At 38.5% G+C, this 24,264-nt stretch overlaps 1 non-coding gene across 1 annotated transcript; it reads right to left on the minus strand.

The window, feature by feature from the left end:
- Positions 1-7,151: 7,151 nt before the first annotated feature.
- Positions 7,152-7,259, minus strand: LOC148563878 (small nucleolar RNA R71). Its single transcript, XR_015885066.1, has one exon. It is a non-coding gene; the product is annotated as a small nucleolar RNA R71 (small nucleolar RNA).
- Positions 7,260-24,264: the final 17,005 nt, after the last annotated feature.

Raw genomic sequence — 24,264 nt, forward strand, 5'->3', positions numbered from 1 at the left:
AAATCCCGGTGGAGGGGACCATACGTGATTACAAGTGTGTCACCATATGGTTATGTGGAGCTTCAAGATATTGATTCTGATAAGAAGTTCATTGTCAATGGACAGAGAATCAAGCATTATCTTGAAGGCAACATTGAGCAAGAATGCTCAAGGCTGAAGCTAGATTAAAAGCTCAGCAAGGTCCAGCTAAAGACAATAAAGAAGCGCTTGCTGAGAGGCAACCCAGCCATGGGGCAACAATCCTCTAAGCATTTTTGCCCTATTTCTATCTTTATTTTTTTATATAGAGTTCATTGACAACAAGGTAAATAATCATTTACAGAAGACCTCGGCACACAAAACAGAGTAAAAGAGCTCAATGGCAAGAAAACGCCAGTAAAGGGGCATTTTGGGCGTTCAGCGCCCAAAATGGGCATCCACTGGGCGCTGAACGCCAGTAATGGCAGCATTTGGGCGTTCAACGCCAGAAATGGCCACCCACTGGGCGTTGAACGCCAGGAATGGCAGCAACTGGGCGCTGAACGCCCAGGAGATCAGCATTTGGGCGCTGAACGCCCAAAACAGGCAGTGTTTGGGCGTTCAAATGCCAGGAGGACAGAGAGGAGCCAAATCCAGTAATCCCACACGTATTTCCATTCTAATTTATAATTTTATGATTCAATACATGATTTTATTTACATAAACATGTCAAGAACCCTGATTTCTAAAAATCCTACCCTCAAAATATCAAATGTATCTTAATTCATAAGCACACACCCTCTTTGCAAAATCAATCCAACTCTTTTCAAATCTTTTCCAAAAACAAATCTATCTTTTTCACTCTAAAATCTTTTCAATATCTTTTTCATATTATCTTTTTCAAAAACCCAGATTTATCTTTTTCAAAAATCTATCCTATCTTTTCAAAATCAAACTATATCTTCTATCTTATCTTTTTCAACTCAATCTTTTTATCTTATCTCTACCAACTTTTCAAAAATCCACCCCCACCCCTTTAAATTGGGTTCGCCCCCCCCCCCTCCTCCATCAACAAGTGCACCTCGATCTCCTTCTACCCCTCTCCTTTCTTTTCTTTTGCTTGAGGACAAGCAAACCTCTAAGTTTGGTGTGTTTTTCCGAAATCACTAAGATCATGGCTCCCAAAGGGAAACAATACACTCCTAGAGGCAAGAAAGAGAGCGTTCCAAAACCACTTTGGAATCAAGGGAAGTTCTTATCTAAAGAACATTCAGACCATTATCTTAAAGTAATGGGTCTGAGATCAGTGATCCCGGAAGTTAGATTCGATCTGAAAGAAGATGAATATCCAGAGATCCAGGAGCAAATTCGAATCAGGAACTGGGAAGTCCTAGCTAATCCTGAAACGAAAGTAGGAAGGAACATGGTCCAGGAGTTCTATGCTAATATGTGGCAGACTGACAAGCAAAGACTATCTGGAACAGCCTGCTACGAATTTCGGACCATGGTCAGGGGAAAGATTGTTCATACCACCCCTGACAAGATCAGAGAGATATTAAAGCTACCTCAGCTAAAGGATGATCCAGACTCCTTCAACAGGAGGATGATGAGAGTAGACATTGGCCTGGATAAGATTCTAGAGGACATCTGTATCCCTGAAGCCAGGTGGACCACCAACACAAAGGGCGTTCCAAATCAACTCAAGAGGGAGGATCTCAAACCAGTTGCCAGAGGATGGCTGGACTTTATTGGGCGTTCTCTGTTGCCCACCAGCAACCGTTCTGAAGTCACAGTTAAAAGAGCAGTGATGATTCATTGCATCATGATGGGAAAGGAAGTGGAGGTTCATCAGCTGATTTCAACAGAGCTCTATAAGATCGCTAACAAAAATTCAAGAGAGGCCAGGTTGGCTTATCCAAGCGTGATTTATCTGCTCTGCAAGGACGCTGGAGTCAAGATGGGAATAACTAAATATATCCTAATGGAAAAGTCAATCACCAAAGCATCAATGGAGAGACAACAAGCACAGGAGGATCCTATCAAGAAGAGAGCACAGGAATTCCTCCCAGAGATTCCTCAAGCAGAATATTGGGAATATCTTGAGACGTCTGTCACCAAGATACAGGAAGCTATGGAGCAAATAATAAAACAACAGAAGGAACACAGTCAAATGCTGACCCATATGCTTAAAGAACAAGAGGAGCAGGGACGTGACTTACGGGAACTGAAGCGCCAAAAATCTTCTGTGATACCAAGCCTCCCAAGGATCAGAGGAACCCCCATACCCCCATAATAAAGGTTGTTAATTTCCAATTTCTGCCTTAACTCTGTGACAGTGTCCTTATAAAAAAAAAGTACCTTAGAAGTCATATAGTAGTAATTAGTATCTATTTTGATTTTATCTCCAATTAAGCTATAGTTTATTTTTCTCATCATCATTAAACATGAATAAAATAGTAGATCTTTTGAATAAGAAGCAATAAAATTTCGAGTTTAAATAAAACAAATTCTAATTGGTTAAATGTGGTGGCAATGCTTTCTGTCTTCTGAATGAATGCTTGAACAGTGCATATGTCTTTTGAATTTGTTGTTTAAGACTGTTAAATATGTTGGCTCTTGAAAGAATAATGAACATGAGACATGTTATTGATAATCTGAAAAATCATAAAAATGATTCTTGAAGCAAGAAAAAGCAGCAAAGAACAAAGCTTGCAAAAAAAAAAAAAAAAGCAGCAAGCAGAAAAAGCCAATAACCCTTAAAACCAAAAGGCAAGGGCAATTAAAAAGGATCCCAAGGCTTTGAGCATCAGTGGATAGGAGGGCCTAAAGGACTGAAATCCTGGTCTAAGCGGCTAAACCAAGCTGTCCCTAACCATGTGCTTGTGGCGTGCAGGTGTCAAGTGAAAACTTGAGACTGAGCGGTTAAAGTCAAGGTCCAAAGCAAAAAGAAGAGTGTGCTTAAGAACTCTGGACACCTCTAATTGGGGACTTTAGCAAAGCTGAGTCACAATCTGAAAAGGTTCACCCAGTTATGTGTCTGTGGCATTTATGTATCCGGTAGTAATACTGGAAAACAAAGTGCTTAGGGCCACGGCCAAGACTCATAAAGAAGCGGTGTTCAAGAATCATCACACTGAACTAAGAGAATCAATAACACTATCTGAATTCTGAGTTCCTATAGATGCCAATCACTCTGAGCTTCAATGGATAAAGTGAGATGCCAAAACTGTTCAGAAGCAAAAAGCTACTAGTCCCGCTCATCTAATTAGAATCTGAGCTTCAATCAAAAACTCTGAGATATCATTGCTTCTCAACCTATTAGTCTTCTATTTTATTTGTCTAGTTGCTTGAGGACAAGCAACAGTTTAAGTTTGGTGTTGTGATGAGCGGATATTTTATACGCTTTTTGGGGATAATTTCATATAGTTTAGAGTATGTTTTAGTTAGTTTTTAGTCTATTTCTAGTAGTTTTTAGGAAAAATTCATATTTCTGGACTTTACTATGAGTTGTGTGTTTTTCTGTAATTTCAGGTATTTTTCTGGCTGAAATTGAAGGAGCTGAGCAAAAATCTGATTCAGGCTGAAAAAGGACTGCTAATGCTGTTGGATTCTGACCTCCCTGCACTCAAATTGGATTTTCTGGAGCTACAGAACTCTAAATGGCATGCTTCCAATTTCATTGGAAAGTAGACATCCAGGGCTTTCCAGCAATATATAATAGTCCATACTTTGCACAAGGATAGACGACGTAAACTGGCGTTCAACGCCAGTTCTCTGCCCAATTCTGGCGTCCAGCGCCAGAAAAGGATCAAAAACTGGAGTTGAACGCCCAAACTGGCATAAAAACTGGCGTTCAACTCCACAAATGGCCTCTGCACGTGACTCACTTAAATCTCAGCCCCAGCACACACCAAGTGGGCCCCAGAAGTGGACCTCTGCATCATCCATCATAGTCCACTCATATTTTGTAACCCTAGGCTACTAGTTTAGTATTTAAACAACTTTTAGAGACTTATTTTGTATCTCATGACATTTCAGATCAAAACTTTGTATTCTCTGACGGCATGAGTCTCTAAACCCCATTGTTGGAGGTGAGGAGCTCTGCTGTGTCTCGATGAATTAATGCAAGTATTTCTGTTTTCCATTCAAACACGCATGTTCCTATCTAAGATGTTCATTCGCGCTTAACTGTGATGGAGGTGATGATCCGTGACATTCATCACCTTCCCCAAACCATGAACGCGTGCCTGACAACCACCTCCGTTCTATATACGATTGAATGAGTATCTCTTAGATTCCTTAATCAGAATCTTCGTGGTATAAGCTAGAACTGATGGCAGCATTCATGAGAATCCGGAAAGTCTAAACCTTGTCTGTGGTATTCCGAGTAGGATTCAAGGATTGAATGACTGTGACGAGCTTCAAACTCCTGAAGGCTGGGCGTTAGTGACAGGCGCAAAAGGATAGTAAATCCTATTCCAACCGGATCGAGAACCAACCGGTGATTAGCCGTGCTGTGACAGAGCACGTGAGCGTAGTCTTCACTGGAAGGATGGAAGGTAGCCATTGACAACGGTGATCCACCAACACACAGCTTGCCATAGGGGGACGTGCGTGCGTGAACAAGAAGACAGAGGAAAGCAGAGATTCAGAAGACAAATCATCTCCAAAACTCCAACATATTCTCCATTACTGCACAACAAGTAACTTTTAATTTATGCTCTACTGGTTACTCACAATTCAATTGATAACATAATTGACTTCCTGAATAAGATTTACAAGATAACCATAGATTGCTTCAAACCAACAATCTCCGTGGGATTCGACCCTTACTCACGTAAGGTATTACTTGGATGACCCAGTGCACTTGCTGGTTAGTGGTACGAGTTGTGAAAAGTGTGATTCACAATTCGTGCACCAAGTTTTTGGCGCCGTTGCCGGGGATTGTTCGAGTTTGGACAACTGACGGTTCATCTTGTTGCTCATATTATGTAATTTTCTTTTTGTTTTGTTTTCAAAAATTTTTCAAAAATATTTCAAAATTTTCTCCTTTGTTTTCGAAAAAAAAAATGTTTTCAAAAAAATATATTTTTCCTCAGGATTTTTAAGAATGAATTCTAGTGTTTCATGAAACATGTTGAATCCTATCTGGCTGTAAAGCCATACCCAAACTGCTTTGGGATTGGTATTTAACTAATCACTCCAGTCCATGTAATTATATGTTGAAGCTTGGCTGGCTATTAAGCCATGCCTGACCCTTTGATTGGAGCTTTAAGACTAACATGGCAAGATTCCTAGAATTCATATTAAAAATTTTGGAATCCTTATTTTTTAATTTTCACAATAATTTTCGAAAAAAAAAAACAATAAATAAAAATACAAAAAAATTAGAAAATCATAAAAATCAAAAATAATTTTGTATTTCTTGTTTGAGTCATGAGTCATGTTAAAAGTTTGGTGTCATTTGCATGTGCATCTTGCATTTTTCGAAAATTCATGCATTCATAGTGTTCTTCATGATCTTCAAGTTGTTCTTGGTAAGTCTTCTTGTTTGATCTTAATGATTTTTTGTTTTGTGTCTTTTCATGTTCATCATATGCATTTTTGAATTCTTAGTGCCTAAGCATTAAAGAATTCTAAGTTTGGTGTCTTGCATGTTTTCTTTGCATTAAAAATTTTTTCAAAAATATGTTCTTGATGTTCATCATGACATTCATAGTGTTCTTGGTGTTCATCTTGACATTCATAGCATTCTTGCATGCATTCATTGTTTTGATCTAAAAATTTCATGCATTGCATCCTTTTAGTGTTTTTCTCTTGCATCATAAAAATTCAAAAATAAAAAAAAATATCTTTCCTTTTTCTCTCCTCAAATTCGAAAATTTGGATTGACTTTTTCAAAAATTTTTAAAATCAAATTGTTTCTTATGAGTCAAATCAAATTTTCAATTTGAAAATCTTATCTTTTTCAAAAATCAAATCTTTTTCAAAATCCATAGTTATTTTCGAAAATTCCAAAAATATTTTTCAAAAAATCTTTTTCTTATTTTTATACCAAATTTTCGAAAATAACATAAACAATTAATGTTTGGATTCAAAAATTTGAAGTTTGTTACTTGCTTGTTAAGAAAGATTCAAACTTTAAGTTCTAGAATCATATCTTGTGATTTCTTATGAATCAAGTCATTAATTGTGATTTTAAAAATCAAATCTTTTTCAAAACTAATTTCAATCATATCTTTTCAAAAATATCTACTTATCTTATCTTTTTCAAAAAATATCTTCTCAAAATATCTTTTCTAACTTCCTAACTTCTTATCTTTTCAAAATTTGTTTCAACTAACTAACTAACTTTTTGTTTGTTCCTTAACTTTTTCAAAACTACCTAACTAATTCTCTCTCTCTCATTTTTCGAAAATATCTTCCCCCTTTTTCAAAATTTCTTTTTAATTTATTAATTATTTTAATTTTTAAATCTTAATTTTCAAAAATTACTAACATTTTTCAAAAACTATTTTCAAAAATCACTAACTCTTTTTCAAAAATTATTTTCGAAAATTCTCTTCTCTCTCATCTCCTTCTATTTTTTTATTTTATTCATCTACTAACATCTCTCCCTCATTCAAAAAAAAAAAAAGGATCTCTATTATTATTATTTTTCTGTGCCTTCTTCTTTGTCATATGAGCAGGAGCAAGGACAAGAATATTCTTGTTGAAGCAGATCCAGAACCTGAAAGGACTCTGAATTACAACTAACCAGTAAGCACCTGTTAGGAATTTTCAAACAAGAAGAGGAGATGGCAGCCGAAAATAATAATAATGCAAGGAGGATCCTTGGTGACTTTACTGCACCTAATTCCAATTTACATGGAAGAAGCATCTCCATTCCTGCCATTGGAGCAAACAAATTTGAGCTGAAACCTCAATTAGTTTCTCTGATGCAGCAGAACTGCAAGTTTCATGGACTTCCATCTGAAGATCCTTTTCAGTTCTTAACTGAATTCTTGCAGATATGTGATACTGTTAAGACTAATGGAGTAGATCCTGAAGTCTACAGGCTCATGCTTTTCCCTTTTGCTGTAAGAGACAGAGCTAGATTATGGTTGGATTCTCAACCCAAAGACAGCCTGAACTCTTGGGATAAGCTGGTCACGGCTTTCTTAACCAAGTACTTTCCTCCTCAAAAGCTGAGCAAGCTTAGAGCTGATGTTCAAACCTTCAGACAGAAAGAAGGTGAATCTCTCTATGAAGCTTGGGAAAGATACAAACAGTTGACCAAAAAGTGTCCTTCTGACATGCTTTCAGAATGGACCATCCTGGATATATTCTATGATGGTTTATCTGAGCTATCAAAGATGTCACTGGACACTTCTGCAGGTGGATCCATTCACCTAAAGAAAACGCCTGCAGAAGCTCAAGAACTCATTGACATGGTTGCTAATAACCAGTTCATGTACACTTCTGAAAGGAATCCTGTGAATAATGGGACGCCTATAAAGAAGGGAGTTCTTGAAGTTGATACTCTGAATGCCATATTGGCTCAGAATAAAATATTGACTCAGCAAGTCAATATGATTTCTCAGAGTCTGCATGGAATGCAAGCTGCATCCAACAGTACTCAAGAGGCATCTTCTGAAGAAGAAGCTTATGATCCTGAGAACCCTGCAATAGCAGAGGTAAATTACTTAGGTGAACCTTATGGAAACACCTATAACTCAACATGGAGAAATCATCCAAATTTCTCATGGAAGGATCAAGAGCCCCAACAAGGCTTTAATAATGGTGGAAGAAACAGGTTTAGCAATAGCAAGCCTTTTCCATCATCAACTTAGCAACAGACAGAGAACTCTGAACAAAATGCCTCTAATTTAGCAAATCTAGTCTCTGATCTATCTAAGGCCACTGTAAGTTTCATGAATGAAACAAGGTCTTCCATTAGAAATCTGGAAGCACAAGTGGGCCAGCTGAGTAAAAGGATCACTGAAATCCCTCCTAGTACTCTCCCAAGCAATACAGAAGAGAATCCAAAAGGAGAGTGCAAGGCCATTGACATAAGCGCCATGGCCGAACCTATAAGGGAAGGAGAGGACGTGAATTCCAAGGAGGAAGACCTCCTGGGACGTCTAGTGATCAATAAGGAGCTTCCCTCTGAGGAACCAAAGGACTCTGAGGCTCATCTAGAGACCATAGAGATTCCATTGAACCTCCTTATGCCCTTCATGAGCTCTGATGAGTATTCCTCTTCTGAAGAGAATGAGGATGTTACTGAAGAGCAAACTGCCAAGTTTCTTGGTGCAATCATGAAGCTGAATGCCAAATTATTTGGCATTGATGCTTGGGAAGTTGAACCTCCCTTGTTCATCAATGAACTAAGCGATCTGGATCAACTGACATTGCCTCAGAAGAGACAGGATCCTGGAAAGTTCATAATACCCTGTACCATAGGCACCATGATCTTTAAGGCTCTGTGTGACCTTGGTTCAGGAATAAACCTCATGCCCCTCTCTGTAATAGAGAAACTGGGAATCTATGGGGTGCAAGCTGCTAAAATCTCACTAGAGATGGCAGACAGCTCAAGAAAACAGGCTTATGGACAAGTAGAGGATGTATTAGTAAAGGTTGAGGGCCTTTACATCCCTGCTGATTTCATAGTCCTGGATACTGGAAAGGAAGAGGATGAATCCATCATCCTAGGAAGACCTTTCCTGGCCACAGGAAGAGCTGTGATTGATGTTGACAGAGGTGAAATAGTTCTTCAATGGAATGAGAACTCCCTTGTGTTTAAAACTCAAGGATCTCCCTCTGCAACCATGGAGAGGAAGCAGAAAAAGCTTCTCTCAAAGCAGAGTCAACCAGAGCCCCCACAGTCAAACTCTAAGTTTGGTGTTGGGAGGCCACATCCAAACTCTAAGTTTGGTGTTGGAGAGTCTCAACAAAGCTCTGCACATCTGTGAGGCTCCATGAGAGCTCACTGTCAAGCTATTGACATTAAAGAAGCGCTTGTTGGGAGGCAACCCAATGTTTATCTAATTCTTATTTTTATTGTTTTTCATGTTTTCTTAGGTTCATGATCATGTGGAGTCACAAAATAAACAAAAAAAAATCAAAAACGGAATCAAAAACAGCAGAAGAAAAATCACACCCTGGAGGAGCATCTGTCTGGCGTTCAAACGCCAGAGCATAGTTCTGGCGCTGAACGCCCAGAATGGGAGCATCCTGGCGCTGAACGCCCAGAACAAGCATGGTTCTGGCGTTCAACGCCAGAAATGGCAGCAAAGGGGCGTTGAACGCCCAAAATAGGCACCAACCTGGCGCTGAACGCCCAGAGTTGTGTGCAAGGGCATTTTACATGCCTAAATTGGTGCAGGGATGTAAATGTCTTGACACCTCAGGATCTGTGGACCCCACAGGATCATCTCAGGATCTGTGGACCCCACAGGATCCCCACCAACCTCATCATCTCTCTTTCCATTCATGATCATCCCTTCTTTTTTCCATTTACCACTCACATCCATACACCCACTACCTTCAAAAATTCAACATCTCTCTCCCACCCAATCCCACCCATATGGCCGAATACACACTCCCATCCATCTCCTCCATATCTTCTTCTTATTCTTCTATTCTTTCTTCTTTTGCTCGAGGGTGAGCAACATTCTAAGTTTGGTGTGGTAAAAGCATAGCTTTTTTGTTTTTTTTTCCATAACCATTGATGGCACCTAAGGCCAGAGAAACCTCTAGAAAGAGGAAAGGGAAGACAAAAGCTTCTATCAAGGGTCTATAGCTCAGTGGTAGAACATTTGACTGCAAATCAAGAGATCCCTGAGATACCTCAGGGGATACATTTTCTTCCACACAATTATTGGAAGCAACTAAGGGTGGAACATCAAGAGCACTCCATCATGCTCCATGAAATAAGAGAAGATCTAAAAGCAATGAAGGAGGAGCAACAAAGACAAGGAAGAGACATAGAAGAGCTCAAGGACATCATTGGTTCCTCAAGAAGGAAACGCCACCATCACTAAGGTGGACTCATTCCTTGTTCTTACTTTCTCTGTTTTTCGTTTTCTATGTTATATGCTTATCTATGTTTGTGTCTTCATTACATGATCATTAGTAGTTAGTAACTTTGTCTTAAAGTTATAAATGTCCTATGAATCCATCACCTCTCTTAAATGAAAAATGTTTTAATTCAAAAGAACAAGAAGTACATGAGTTTCGAATTTATCCTTGAACTTAGTTTAATTATATTGATGTGGTGACAATGCTTCTTGTTTTCTGAATGTATGCTTGAACAGTGCATATGTCTTTTGAAGTTGTTGTTTAAGAATGTTAAATATGTTGGCTCTTGAAAGAATGATGACTAGGAGACATGTTATTTGATAATCTGAAAAATCATAAAAATGATTCTTGAAGCAAGAAAAAGCAGCAAAGAACAAAGCTTGTAGAAAAAAAAAAGGCGAAAAAAAAATATAGAAAGAAAAAGAAAAAGCAAGCAGAAAAAGCCAAAAGCTCTTAAAACCAAGAGGCAAGAGCAAAAAGCCAATAACCCTTAAAACCAAAAGGCAAGGGAAAATAAAAAGGATCCCAAGGCTTTGAGCATCAGTGGATAGGAGGGCCTAAAGGAATAAAATCCTGGTCTAAGCGGCTAAACCAAGCTGTCCCTAACCATGTGCTTGTGGCGTGTAGGTGTCAAGTGAAAACTTGAGACTGAGCGGTTAAAGTCAAGGTCCAAAGCAAAAAAAGAGTGTGCTTAAGAACCCTGGACACCTCTAATTGGGGACTTTAGCAAAGCTGAGTCACAATTTGAAAAGGTTCACCCAATTATGCGTCTGTGGCATTTATGTATCCGGTGGTAATACTGGAAAACAAAGTGCTTAGGGCCACGGCCAAGACTCATAAAATAGCTGTGTTCAAGAATCATCATACTGAACTAAGAGAGTCAATAACACTATTCGAAATCTGAAGTTCCTATAGATGCCAATCATTCTGAACCTCAATGGATAAAGTGAGATGCCAAAACTATTCAAGAGGCAAAAAGCTATAAGTCCCGCTCATATGATTGGAGCTATGTTTCATTGATAGTTTGGAATTTATAGTATATTCTATTCTTTTTATCCTATTTTGATTTTCAGTTGCTTGGGGACAAGCAACAATTTAAGTTTGGTGTTGTGATGAGCGGATAATTTATATGCTTTTTGACATTGTTTTTAGTATGTTTTTAGTAGGATCTAGTTACTTTTAGGGATGTTTTTAATAGATTTTGTGTTAAATTCACATTTCTGGACTTTACTATGAGTTTTTGTGTTTTTCTGTGATTTCAGGTATTTTCTGGCTGAAATTGAGGGACTTGAGCAGAAATCAGATTCAGAGGTTGAAAAAGGACTGCTGATGCTGTTGGATTCTGACCTCTCTGCACTCAAAGTGGATTTTCTGGAGCTACAGAACTCGAAATGGCGCGCATCCAATTGCGTTGGAAAGTAGACATCCAGGGCTTTCCAGCAATATATAATAGTCCATACTTTGGCCAAGAATTGACGACGTAAACTGGCGTTCAACGCCAGCCTTCTGCCCAAATCTGGCGTCCAGCGCCAGAAAAGGATCCAAAACCAGAGTTGAACGCCCAAACTGGCACAGAAACTGGCGTTCAACTCCACAAATGGCCTCTGCACGTGCAACACTTAAGCTCAGCCCAAACACACACCAAGTGGGCCCCGGAAGTGGATTTATACATCAAATACTTACTCATGTAAACCCTAGTAGCTAGTTTATTATAAATAGGACCTCTTACTATTGTATTAGGCATCTTTGGTCTCAGTTTTAATCCATTGTTCATCTTAGGAGACTATTGATCTCGTTTAGGGGGCTGGCCATCTCGGCCATGCCTGGACCTTCACTTATGTATTTTCAACGGTAGAGTTTCTACACTCCATAGATTAAGGTGTGGAGCTCTGCTGTTCCTCAAAGATTAATGCAAGTACTACTGTTTTCTATTCAATTCATCTTATTTCGCTTCTAAGATATCCATTCGCACCCAAGAACGTGATGAAGGTGATGATTATGTGTGACGCTCATCACCATCTCCCCTATGAACGCGTGCCTGACAAACACTTCTGTTCTACATGAATTAAGCTAGAATGAATATCTCTTAGATCTCCTAACAGGAATCTTCGTGGCATAAGCTAGAATGATGGCGGCATTCAAGAGAATCCGGAAGGTCTAAACCTTGTCTGTGGTATTCTGAGTAGGATTCAATGATTGAATGACTGTGACGAGCTTCAAACTCGCGAGTGCTGGGCGTTAGTGACAGACGCAAAAGGAGGGTGAATCCTATTCCAGCATGATCGGGAACCGACAGATGAATAGCCGTGCCGTGACAGGGTGCGTGAGCATATTATTCACTGAGAGGAGGGGATGTAGCCACTGACAACGGTGATGCCCTTGCATAAAGCCAGCCATGGAAAGGAGTAAGACTGATTGGATGAAGATAGCAAGAAAGCAGAGGTTTAGAGGAACGAAAAGCATCTCCATTCGCTTATCTGAAATTCCTATCAATGATTTACATAAGTACCTCTATCCCTATCTTACTATATAATATTCGAAAACACCATTATCACTTTATATCTGCCTGACTGAGATTTACAAGGTGACCATAGCTTGCTTCAAGCCAACAATCTCTGTGGGATCGACCCTTACTCACGTAAGGTTTATTACTTGGATGACCCAGTACACTTGCTGGTTAGTTGAACGGAGTTGTGTCCACACATAGTAAAGAGCCATAATAATGATTCCATACAATAACAAAGAGTACTACATTAATGTGATCACAATTTCGTGCACCAGCAGCCTCAGCAACACAAACAACCAAAGCCATTCATCTAATAATACTAACCAATTCAAAAACCCACAAAACACATATCACCAACCCCATAACAACTCACAAAACCACCAGAATAACCTTTCCACATCCACATTCTACCCACAAAATATCCCCGTAGATAGTTCAAACAACTTCCAGCAACAACCATCTCATTTTACACAACCACAGCCAAATCCAGACTCCCAAAGAATCTCTAGTCTAGAGATAATGATGGAGAAACTCATGAAAAATCAAGAGATGGCAAGACAAGATCAGGAAGCAGCAAGAAAAGATCAAGCCATAATAAGTTAAAACCAAGGAGCTTCAATCAGAAATCTTGAGATGCATTTGGAACAAATAGCTAAACAAATTGCAGAGATGGATGAGAAGCAACCAAATGCATCCCCTAGTGCCACTCAAGACCACCCAAGGGACAAAGGAAAAGCTACAAAGTGGGAGGAGTGCAAAGCAATCATATTGGGAAGTGAAAAGACTGGGGAGAAGGAAGCCATCAATCAGGAAGAACACAACAGACAAGTTCCAAGACAGAAGAGAGAAGTGAAGAGGATAGAAAGACCAAGAATGCAAAAAGCTCAAAGAGAGATAAGGACATCATTGAAACACAACTACAAGAGAAGAAGGAAGGGGTGAAGCCATATATCCCCAAACTTCCATATCCTCAAAGATTCAAGAAAGAGAACGAGGATAAGCAATATTTAAAATTCCTGGACATATTCAAAACACTCAGCATCAATATTCCCTTCTTAGAAGCACTTGAACAGATGCCATTATATACCAAATTTATGAAAGAAGTGCTAACAAAGAAAAGACCCTTGAAGGAAGGACAGATTGTTGAAATGACAATGGAGTGTAGTGCTATTCTCCAAAGAGGTCTACCAGAGAAGAAAGATGATCCTGAAAGGTTTTATATACCTTGTACCATAGGAAACATAACTATTGAGAAATCATTCTGTGACCTTGGTACAAGCATAAACTTGATGCCTCTATCTCTTATGAGGAAGCTTCAAATTTTTGAGCTGAAACCCACTCGAATAGCTCTTCAAATGGCTGACAAATCCATTTAGCAAGCACTCAGAGTTGTAGAGAATGTACTGATAAAAGTGGGAAAATTCCTTCTCCCAGCTGATTTTGTCATCCTGGATATGGAGGAAGACCCTAACACTCCCATCATCCTGGGGAGGCCTTTTCTGGCTACGGGCAGAGCATTGATAGATGTTGAAAAAGGGAAATTGTTGCTGAGAGTGCATGATGAGCACCTAGCATTCTATGTTTTTAAAACCCTGCATGAGCCCACTCAAGAAGAAGATTGTATGAAGAATAAAGCCAGAGATCAAAGCTTGAAGGAGGCAGTCAATGAGTTAACTCCAATACTTCTAAATCCATGCTTGAAAGAAGTAGAGATAGTGCAACAGACCAAAGAAATTAAGGAGGAACTAGATCCAAAACCCCCATATGAGAACCTCAACACTCCAGATAAAGAACCACCAAGGCATGAATTATCTCATGAGAAAGAAGAGAAGAAGAAGAGGCCAAAAGGGTGGAGAAACAAGAAAATCCCCACTGAAGGCTTCTCACCAGGGGATAAAGTGATGTTAAACACCCAACCAATGAAGGTGTCTCCACAATTATCTGAGTATTATACTGTGAACCGGATCCTTTCACTTGAACACCTAGAGATCATCAAAGAGGAGACCGGAAGAAAGTTCATAGTAAGAGGAGAAAAGCTAAGGCACTATGATTTTCAGCCTCCATGATCAAAGAACAAGATGTCAAGCTAGTGACAATAAAGAAGCGCTTGTTGGGAGGCAACCCAACCAAAGGTAATTTCCTTTTCCCAACTATTTCAATAAACAAGGCTGAGTAGCTTTATCTGTATTGCAAGGAGCTTAGTTTGATGTTGCACACCAAAACAATATAAGGGAGAATGAAGGATGCTAAGTTTGGTGTTCCTCCAAAAATCTCATTGAAAAACACATTTTCACCTTCTGCATAGAGGGTTGCTAGCTCCAAGCAATCAGAGAAACTACTTAACCAGTGTCTGTTTTCTAGTTTTTAGTTTTATTGCCTTTAGCAAAGACAAAAGGGTTCTGCATCATCATCCAAAGGAGGAACAACAGAGAGAAATAATGACGACAGAAGGAAAAAGCGGAGAGACATTCCCAACAGGTTGTATTGATATTTAATCCTTGTTGCTTTGAAGTATTTTAACTTGGGATTCCTATATGTCTCGCTGAAGTGTTCAATTAGGTGCAAGTGTAAATGTTTGCTAAAAACGCTAGCCTGCATTATGTTTGTCATAACTCATTTGCTTGAATTCTGTTTTATTTCCCTTCTGCATAAATAAAAGAAAGATGTTTGAAACAAGAAAGTGATTGTCCAATGTTGTAGAAATTAGAATGAGAATTCAGTGGTGGTATTTATTTGATTTAATGGTTAGATCAAATAACAAAGGCTACATAATAACATATTCTTTGAAGTGTGAATTAGTTTGCTGCTATAAAGTCTGTTATCAATGAATATCCTTTGAGAATAAAGCAAAACAAGAAAGGAAGATAAAAAGAAAATCCAAGAATGGGCAAAGAAACAAACAATAAGGCTAGACACCAATAGCTTGGACCTTAGGACATATGCCTGTGGTGTTTTGTACTAGGATATGCTTGGACAAGTAGGTTCTGAGGAGTATTTTGAAACTTGGCCACTTGGATCAACTGATCTAGGATTGCCAACCGAAAATCCACTATCAAGAGCAACCTAGCTACAAAGCATTTAGTGATCCAAAGAGATGCTGGGCATCAATGTTCCTAGGAAGAAATTGTGAGCCATGTGTCTGTGGTGAAGAAGTGTTGAGAAAAATTTAGCCAAAAGGCTGCTGCAACACTTGCCACCAAGCCTTCATTAATAAATAAGCCTTCTAAAGCAAAAGAAAGAAAGAAAAAGCTCACAGGGATCAATCAAAAAGCAAGACAATATAGCAGCAACTCTAGTGAACCTTTAAGGAAACATTTCATATCTATCAGCAAAGAATAAATGAGCTACATTTGTCTGCATAAAACCCCATGAACCAAGTTCAATTATCTACTAAATAAGGATATGAATGCTCCTCTGTTTCATTTCATTTCTTCTTATGTTTAATGCTTGCTTGGGGACAAGCAAGATTTAAGTTTAGTATTGTGATGACAAGTCATCTTATACTAGCTTTTCAAGCATTTTTCACTTGTTTCATTAGGTTTTATGCACTTTCTTGCATTATAAGTAAGTGATTTGGAGTGGATTTGCATGGCTATGTCAATTTAATCAACCATCAATTATTTGCCACAAAATCATGAGGTTTAAGCTAGAATTAGTTGGTTTTTGAATGATTTAGAAACCTTGTGAATTTGGAGATGCTTTGATTGGTTGTTTTGATTACTTGTAGGTGAAGAAATGGTGAAAAAAGGAATTTTGGGCACGCTTTGAAGATTAAGCACGCTTTGGAACCTTAGGCCACGCTTTTAAAAGCGTGGCCCATGACCATGGAGTCGTGGCATTTAATGATGCCTCATGCATGCATTATTAATAATGAAAGCATGCATGAAGTGGCAACAGCATTACTTTGATTTCTAATCCAATTGGCAATGAAAACAAGCTTTACATTAATTGGCATTATGGATTAATAAAGCCAATGAAATGTATACATGATGCATTTAATTATTATGCCAATGGAGAATGAATGAATGCAACGTTAATGCATTAGTATTATTATTAAAACCATGGAAGCATGCATATAATACTAAGTTATTAATGGAAGCACTTATTAGTAATGCCATGAACACAGGACCAATGGCGCTACGTTGATTGTCACCACGAAGCGCTCAAGGAATGCTCAATCACAAGGCATCAACGCTCAATTCCAAGGAGTGCTACGTTAACTTTGTTAACGTTTTCATGGGCTTGGCACAAGAAAAAGTAAAGCGCGACACTAAAAAAATGGGAGTAGCCAGGATCGAACAGGAGCCTCAAGCCAAAAAGAAAGGCGCCACACAAGCAATGAAGCAAGCAAGGATCGAACCCATGGACCAAGAGCACGCCACAAGCAATTGGCATGAGGAATGGGCACAAAATGCACTCACCAGGATTCGAAAGTGGAGCTTCATTCTAAGGCAAGGGGTGCTAAGTTAACTTGCCCAACTGAGCGCCACTTTGATGAAGAAATTGGCCAAATTGCAATGACTAAGGCTCGAAAGTGGGAGCTCACTCAAAGCATGAAGCGCTGCGTGAACTTACTTAACTGAGCGCTACTTTGCTATGCAAATGGGCTTGGTTCGAAAGCTTGGGACAAGACATTGGGTGCTCAGTTACCTTACTTAACTGAGCACTCCCTTGGAGCCAGCACCATGATCGATTTTTCAAGCAAAGGGCGCTACGCTTCCTTTCTTAACTGAGCGCTCCCCTGGAAGGTGCCTTGATCCATTTTCCAACTTTAATTGCAATTTTGGATCCAATTCTTCACCAACTTGAAAAGCCCACTCTAAAGTCTGAAGATCAAAATTAGAAAGTGTATAAATAGGAGTTAGTTTGATTTGTAGAGGACCCAAAAACCTTTACTTTCACTTTTGAACCTTCTTTTATTTTTAGTTTTATTTTTTAGCTCACTTTTACATTTTAGCTTTGAATTGGGGAATTGGGATTGAGAGCTGAGTTCTCTCCTCCTTGTTCTTACTTTTGCATTACTTACTTTCTGTTTCTGAATTTTGGATTGAAATTGAAGGAATTCTGTTTCAATCTATGATCTGCAATTCATTTTGTTCTTCTTCTGCATAATCTTAGTGAATTCATGGAAGGAATTGAGATCTAGACTTGTTTTCTAGTCTCATTGATCCCCTGAGATCTTGAATTTCTTTTCTAGCTTTCACAATTGAGCTGAATTTACTTTCTGTTTTATTCTTCACTGCAATTTTCCATTTCTGTTTAGATCTGCTGCACTTATTTCATCTTCTACTCCACTGCTTGATTGCTCTTTACATTCTCTTGCTTCATTTTAAATCCAAACTCCCCAAATCCCTTTAATCTTCAAGCAATTTAAGTTTCTCAGCAATTTAGATTCAAGAAATTTACATTTCTTGCACTTTAAGTTTTAGCTATTTACATTTCTTGCAATCTAAATTTCAGTTATTTACATTACTTGCACTTTAAGTTTCATGCAAATTTACTCTTCTGCATTGTAATTTACTGTCAATTCTCTATCTCCCTTTTAGTTTCATGCAATTTAGCTTCTGTTGGTTACAATTCACTCAAATCATCAACTATTTGCTTAACTAAACTAACCACCTAACTAAAATTGCTCAATTCTTCAATCCCTGTGGGATCGACCTCACTCATGTGAGTTATTACTACTTGATGCGACCCGGTACACTTGCCGGTGAGTTTTGTGTTGGATCGTTTTCCACCCATCAGTGCTTAGGGTCACGGTCAACACTCAAAAAGCTGTGTTCAAGAATAAAAAAGAACTGAACTAGGAGAGTCAATAATATCATCTAGATTCTAAGTTCGTAAAAATGCCAACCAATCTAACTTTTTGATGAGCGGATATTTTATACCCTTTTTGGCACTGTTTTTACATAGTTTTTATTATATTTTAGTTAGTTTTTAGTATATTTTTATTAGTTTTAAAAAAAAATCGCATTTCTAGACTTTACTATGAGTTTGTATGTTTTTCTGTGATTTCAGGTATTTTTTGGCTGAAATTGAGGGACCTGAGCAAAAATCTGATTCAGAGGCTGAAAAAGGACTACAGATGTTGTTGGATTCTGACCTCCCTGCACTCGAAATGGATTTTCTGGAGCTACAGATAACCAATTGGCGTGCTCTCAATTGCGTTGGAAAGTAGACATCTTGGGATTTCCAATAATATATAATAGTCCATACTTTGCCCGAGTTTTGATAACGTAAACTGGCGTCTAAACTCCAACTTTTTACCCTTTTCTGGCGTTAAACGGCAGAACTGGCATAAAAGTTGGAGTTAAATGCCCAAACTGGCACAAAAGCTGGATTTTAACGCCAGGAATAGCCTATGCACGTGAAAGCTTCAATGCTCAGCCCAAACACACACCAAGTGGGCCCCGGAAGTGGATTTCTGCACTATCTATCTTAGCTTATTCATTTTTTGTAAACCTAGGTCACCAATTTAGTATAAAAAACACTTTTAGAGATTCATTTTGTACCTCATGACATTTTACATTAGAACTTGTATTTCCTACGGCATGAGTCTCTAAACTCCATGGTTGGGGGTAAGGAGCTCTGCTGTGTCTAGATGGATTAATGCAATTACTACTGTTTTCCATTCAATCACGCTTGTTTCTATTCTAAGATATTCACTCGCACTTCAACATGATGAATGTGATGATCCGTGACACTCATCACCATTCTCAACCTATGAACGCGTGCCTGATAACCACTTCCGTTCTACCTTAGATTGAGTGTGTATCTCTTTGGTTCCTGGTTCACGAGTTTGATTGCCTCTCCTGACAACAGAGCATTCAAATCTATGAGATCAGAGTCTTTGTGGTATAAGCTAGAATCAATTGGTAGAATTCTTGAGATTCGGAAAATCTAAACCTTGTCTGTGGTATTCTGAGTAGGATCCGGGAAGAGATGACTGTGACGAGCTTCAAACTGACAAATATTGGGCGCAGTGACAGTGTGCAAAAGGATCAATGGATCTTATTCCAACAATAGTGAGAACCGACAGATGATTAGCCCTACGAAACCTGTAGCTGCACCATTTTCACTGAGAGGACGGATGGTAGCCATTGACAACGGTGATCCACCAACATACAGCTTGCCATGGAAGGAGCCTTGCGTGCGTGAAGAAGAAGACAGTAGAAAAGCAGAGATTCAGAAGACAGAGCATCTCCAAAACCTCAACCTGTTCTCCATCACTGCATAACAAGTATTATTTATTCCATGTTCTTTTACTTTTTACAATTAAAACTAAGAATTATTACTGATATCCTGACTAAGAGTTACAAGATAACCATAGCTTGCTTCAAGCCGACAATCTTCGTGGGATCGACCCTTACTCACGTAAGGTATTACTTGGACGACCCAGTGCACTTGCTAGTTAGTTGTGCGGAATTGTAAAAGTGTGATTGCAATTTCGTGCACCAAGTTTTTGGCGCCGTTGCCAGGAATTGTTCGAGTTTGGACAACTGACGGTTTATCTTGTTGCTTAGATTAGGAAGAATTTACCTTTTTGGTTGGTTTAAAGTCATTAAATTTGAGTCTTTTATTTTCTTTTCAAAAATCTTTCAAAAATTTTTATTTTTCTTTATTAATCTTTGATTTTTCTTTGAGTCTTTTATTATTATTCTTGTTTAATTTTTTTTTTTAAATTCGTGTTTTCCTTTTTAGATTATTTTCGAAAATTTTAATAAAAACCAATAACCTCTTAATTTAGTCTTCTATTTGAGTTTAGTTTCATGTTTTAAGTTTGGTGTCAATTGCATGTTTTTTATTTTGTTCTTCATATTTTCGAATTACATGTTCCTTGTTCTTTCTTGATCTTTAAGTTGTTCTTGTTTATTTTCCTTGTTTGATCTTTAATTTTTCTTGTTTTGTGTCTTTCCTTGTTTTTCTTGTGCATTTTCGAATTATTAGTAGCCAAAGTATAAAAATTTTTAAGTTTGGTGTCCTTTGTGTTTTTAATTCCTTAAAAATTTTTCAAAAATTTGTCCTTGGTGTTCATCTTGATCTTCAAAGTGTTCTTGGTGTTCATCTTGACATTCAAAGTTTTCTTATTTATTTTCTTTGTTTTGATCTAAAAATTTTAAGTTTGGTGTCATTTTATTGTTTTTCTTTTTCCTCATTAAATTCAAAAATATCTTTTCTCTTTAATTTTAATTGATTTTCGAAATTTAACTTTAAAAAATTCAGATTTTTAATTTAAAATTTTTATCTTATCTTATCTTAGTTTTAAATTCAAAAAAAAAAACTCAAATCTTTTCAAAATTTAAATCTTTTTCAAATGTTTATCTTATATTGCTGACTTTTTCAAAATTCAAAATTCAAAAATTTAAAATTCAAATTTCAAATTTCAAATTTCAAAATTTCAAAATTCAAAATTTAAAATTTAATTTTCAAATTTAAAATTTAAATTTCAAAACTTTTTAATTTAAAATTCCTTATCTTCTCTTACCAATCTTATCTTATCTTTTCCAATCTCAAATTTTACAATCATATCTTTTTCAATTCTCTTCTTTTATTTATTTTCTTACAAATATCTTTAATTTTAAGACATATCTTTTTCAAAACATCCTAACCACTTTTTCTCTCTCTCTCTCCAAATTTTCGAAAATGATATCCCAAATTTTTTCAAATCTTTTTAATTAATTCATCATTTTAGTATTCGAATTTCTTTTATTTCTTTTTTCTAGTTTTCGAAAATTTATATTTTGTTTTATTCTCCAATTATTTCATTTTATTTCCTTTTAATTCAGTTTATCTTTCATTAAATAAAATAAAAACAAAAATATATTCTATTTGCAATCCACATCATCTCCCTTTCTCCATCATGGACCTAAGTGGAAATGAACAGTCCAGAAGAACTCTGGGGTCATATGCTAACCCCACTACTGCTGTATATGGGAGTAGTATCTATATACCCCCCATAAGAGCCAGCAATTTTGAGCTAAACCCTCAGCTCATTATCATGGTGCAGCAAAATTTTCAGTATTTCGGTCTTTCACAGGAAGAACCTACTGAGTTTCTGGCACAATTCTTACAAATTGCTGACACAGTACGTGATAAGGAAGTAGATCAGGATGTCTACAGATTATTACTGTTTCCATTTGCTGTAAAAGATCAAGCTAAGAAGTGGTTAAATAACCAACCCACAGCAAGCATAAGAACTTGGAAACAGTTGTTAGACAAATTCCTGAATCAATATTTCCCTCCAAAAAGGATGACACAGCTAAGGCTGGACATCCAAGGCTTTAAACAAGAGGATAATGAATCTCTTTATAATGCCTGGGAGAGGTACGAGGGATGCTAAGGAAATGCCCCTCTGAAATGTTTTCAGAATGGGTGCAGTTAGACATCTTCTATTACGGGCTTACTGAAAAGGCCCAGACATCTCTAGACCACTCAGCTGGTGGATCTGTACACATGAGAAAGACAATTGAGGAGGCTCAAGAACTCATCGATACACTTGCTAGAAATCAGCATCTGTACTTAAGAAGTGAGTCCTCCATGAAAGAAGATGCTAAAGCAATATCCACTAAACCTAGTCCTCAAGAACAAGTTGCTGAACTCAATCAGCAATTGCTCATCATAACAAAATAGTTTGAAGAATTCAAAGAGATGCTCCAAGACACTAAAAATGCTAACAAGAATATGGAAGCACAATTGAATCAGACAAGACAACAGCTATCTAAACAGATAACAGAAGAATGCCAAGCTGTTCAATCAAGGAGTGGGAAGACATTGAATAATTCAGCTCAAGGTAACAGAAAGCCAAAAAAGGAACAACTGACAGAGGATGATCAAACCACTGCCCAAAATCCCTCTGAGGACAGTAAGAGCCCAGAGAGGAATAATTCTGGCGTTCAAACGCCAGAAAAGGGTGAAAAATTGGCGTTAAACGCCCAGTGGATGCCCACTTCTGGCGTTCAAATGCTAGAAAAGGGTGAAAAACTGGCGTTAAACGCCCATTCCATGCCCAGTTCTGGTGTTCAAACGCCAGAAAAGGGTGAAAAATTGGCGTTAAATGCCCATCCAACCCCTAATCCTGGCGTTCAAACGCCAATGAGGGATCAGACACCTGCAAGTGCTGATTGTAACCCTCCTAAGAAGGCTTCTCTAACCACCTCTGTAGGAAATAAACCTGTAGCAACTAAGGTTGAGGAATACAAAGCCAAGATGCCTTATCCTCAGAAACTCCGCCAAGCAGAACAGGATAAACAATTTGCCCGCTTTGCAGACTATCTCAGAACTCTAGAAATAAAGATCTCGTTTGCAAAGGCACTTGAGCAAATACCCTCTTATGCTAAGTTCATGAAAGAGATCTTAAGTCATAAGAAGGATTGGAGAGAAATTGAAAAAGTTTTCCTCACTAAAAAATGCAGTGCAGTCATTCTGAAAAGCTTACCAGAGAAGCTTAAAGATCCCGGAAGCTTTATGATACCATGCACATTAGAGAGTGCTTGTACCAAGACAGCTCTATGTGACCTTGGGACAAGTATCAACCTAATACCTGCATCCACTATCAGAAAGCTTGGCTTGACTGAAGAAGTCAAACCAACCCGAATATGCCTCCAACTTGTTGATGGCCCCATTAAATATCCATCAGGCATAATTGAGGACATGATTGTCAAGGTTGGGCCATTTGCCTTTTCCACTGACTTTGTAGGAAATGGAGGAGCACAAAAGTGCAACTCTCATTCTAGGAAGACCCTTCCTAGCAACTGGACGAACAATCATTGATGTACAAAAAGGGGAAGTGACCCTGAGAGTCAATGAGGATGAGTTCAAGTTAAATGCTGTCAAAGCTATGCAGCATCCAGATACATCAAATGACTGCATGAGCGGTGATATTATTGACTCCTTGGTGTAAGAGATCAATATGACTGAGAGTCTTGAATCAGAGTAAGAGTCTCAACCCTCGCGGACGCACGCTGTACGCGTCCACGCCGCCCCCTATTCCTTCATACACGCGTTGGCGTACTTCACGCCCCCGCGCCCATTCCATAGGCTCATACCATCCACGCGAACGCGCAAGGTGCGCGCGCGCGTCGATGTGTTTTCGCATCACTCAGGCCAAAGGACCCGAGAGTTGTGCCAACTCTGGGCCTCTTTTGTGCCTCTGGACCAGCATACCCGCGCGGACGCGCACAGTACGCGACCGCGCCAACCCTTAACTCGCCCATATACGCGTAGGCGCATGTGGCGCTTCCGCGCCATCTCCCTATTTTCATCACCCACGCGGACGCACAAGGTGCGCGACCGTGTGGATTCAAAAAACCCATTTAACCAGGGACGCGAAGCCCTAGTGCATTCGCGCAAAGCCCCCCTTTCGTCCCCAACGTTACATTTCTCTCCCACCACCACTTCTTCTCTCTGTTCATCAACCATGGGGCACGAATTGTGAATCACACTTTTCACAACTCGTACCACTGACCAGCAAGTGCATTGGGTCGTCCAAGTAATACCTCACGTGAGTAAGGGTCGAATCCCACAGAGATTGTTGGTTTGAAGCAATCTATGGTTATCTTGTAAATCTTAGTCAGGAAGTCAATTATGTTTATCAGTTGAATTGCAAATAAACAATAGAGCATGGATTAAAGGTTACTTGTTATGCAGTAATGGAGAATATGTTGGAGTTTTGGAGATGCTTTGTCTTCTGAATCTCTGCTTTCCTCTGTCTTCTTGTTCACGCACGTACGTCCTCCTAT

This window comes from Arachis ipaensis, chromosome B5 (assembly GCF_059453495.1).
Source record: "Arachis ipaensis isolate K30076 ecotype BB chromosome B5, ASM5945349v1, whole genome shotgun sequence".
NCBI classification, from domain to species: Eukaryota; Viridiplantae; Streptophyta; class Magnoliopsida; order Fabales; family Fabaceae; genus Arachis; species Arachis ipaensis.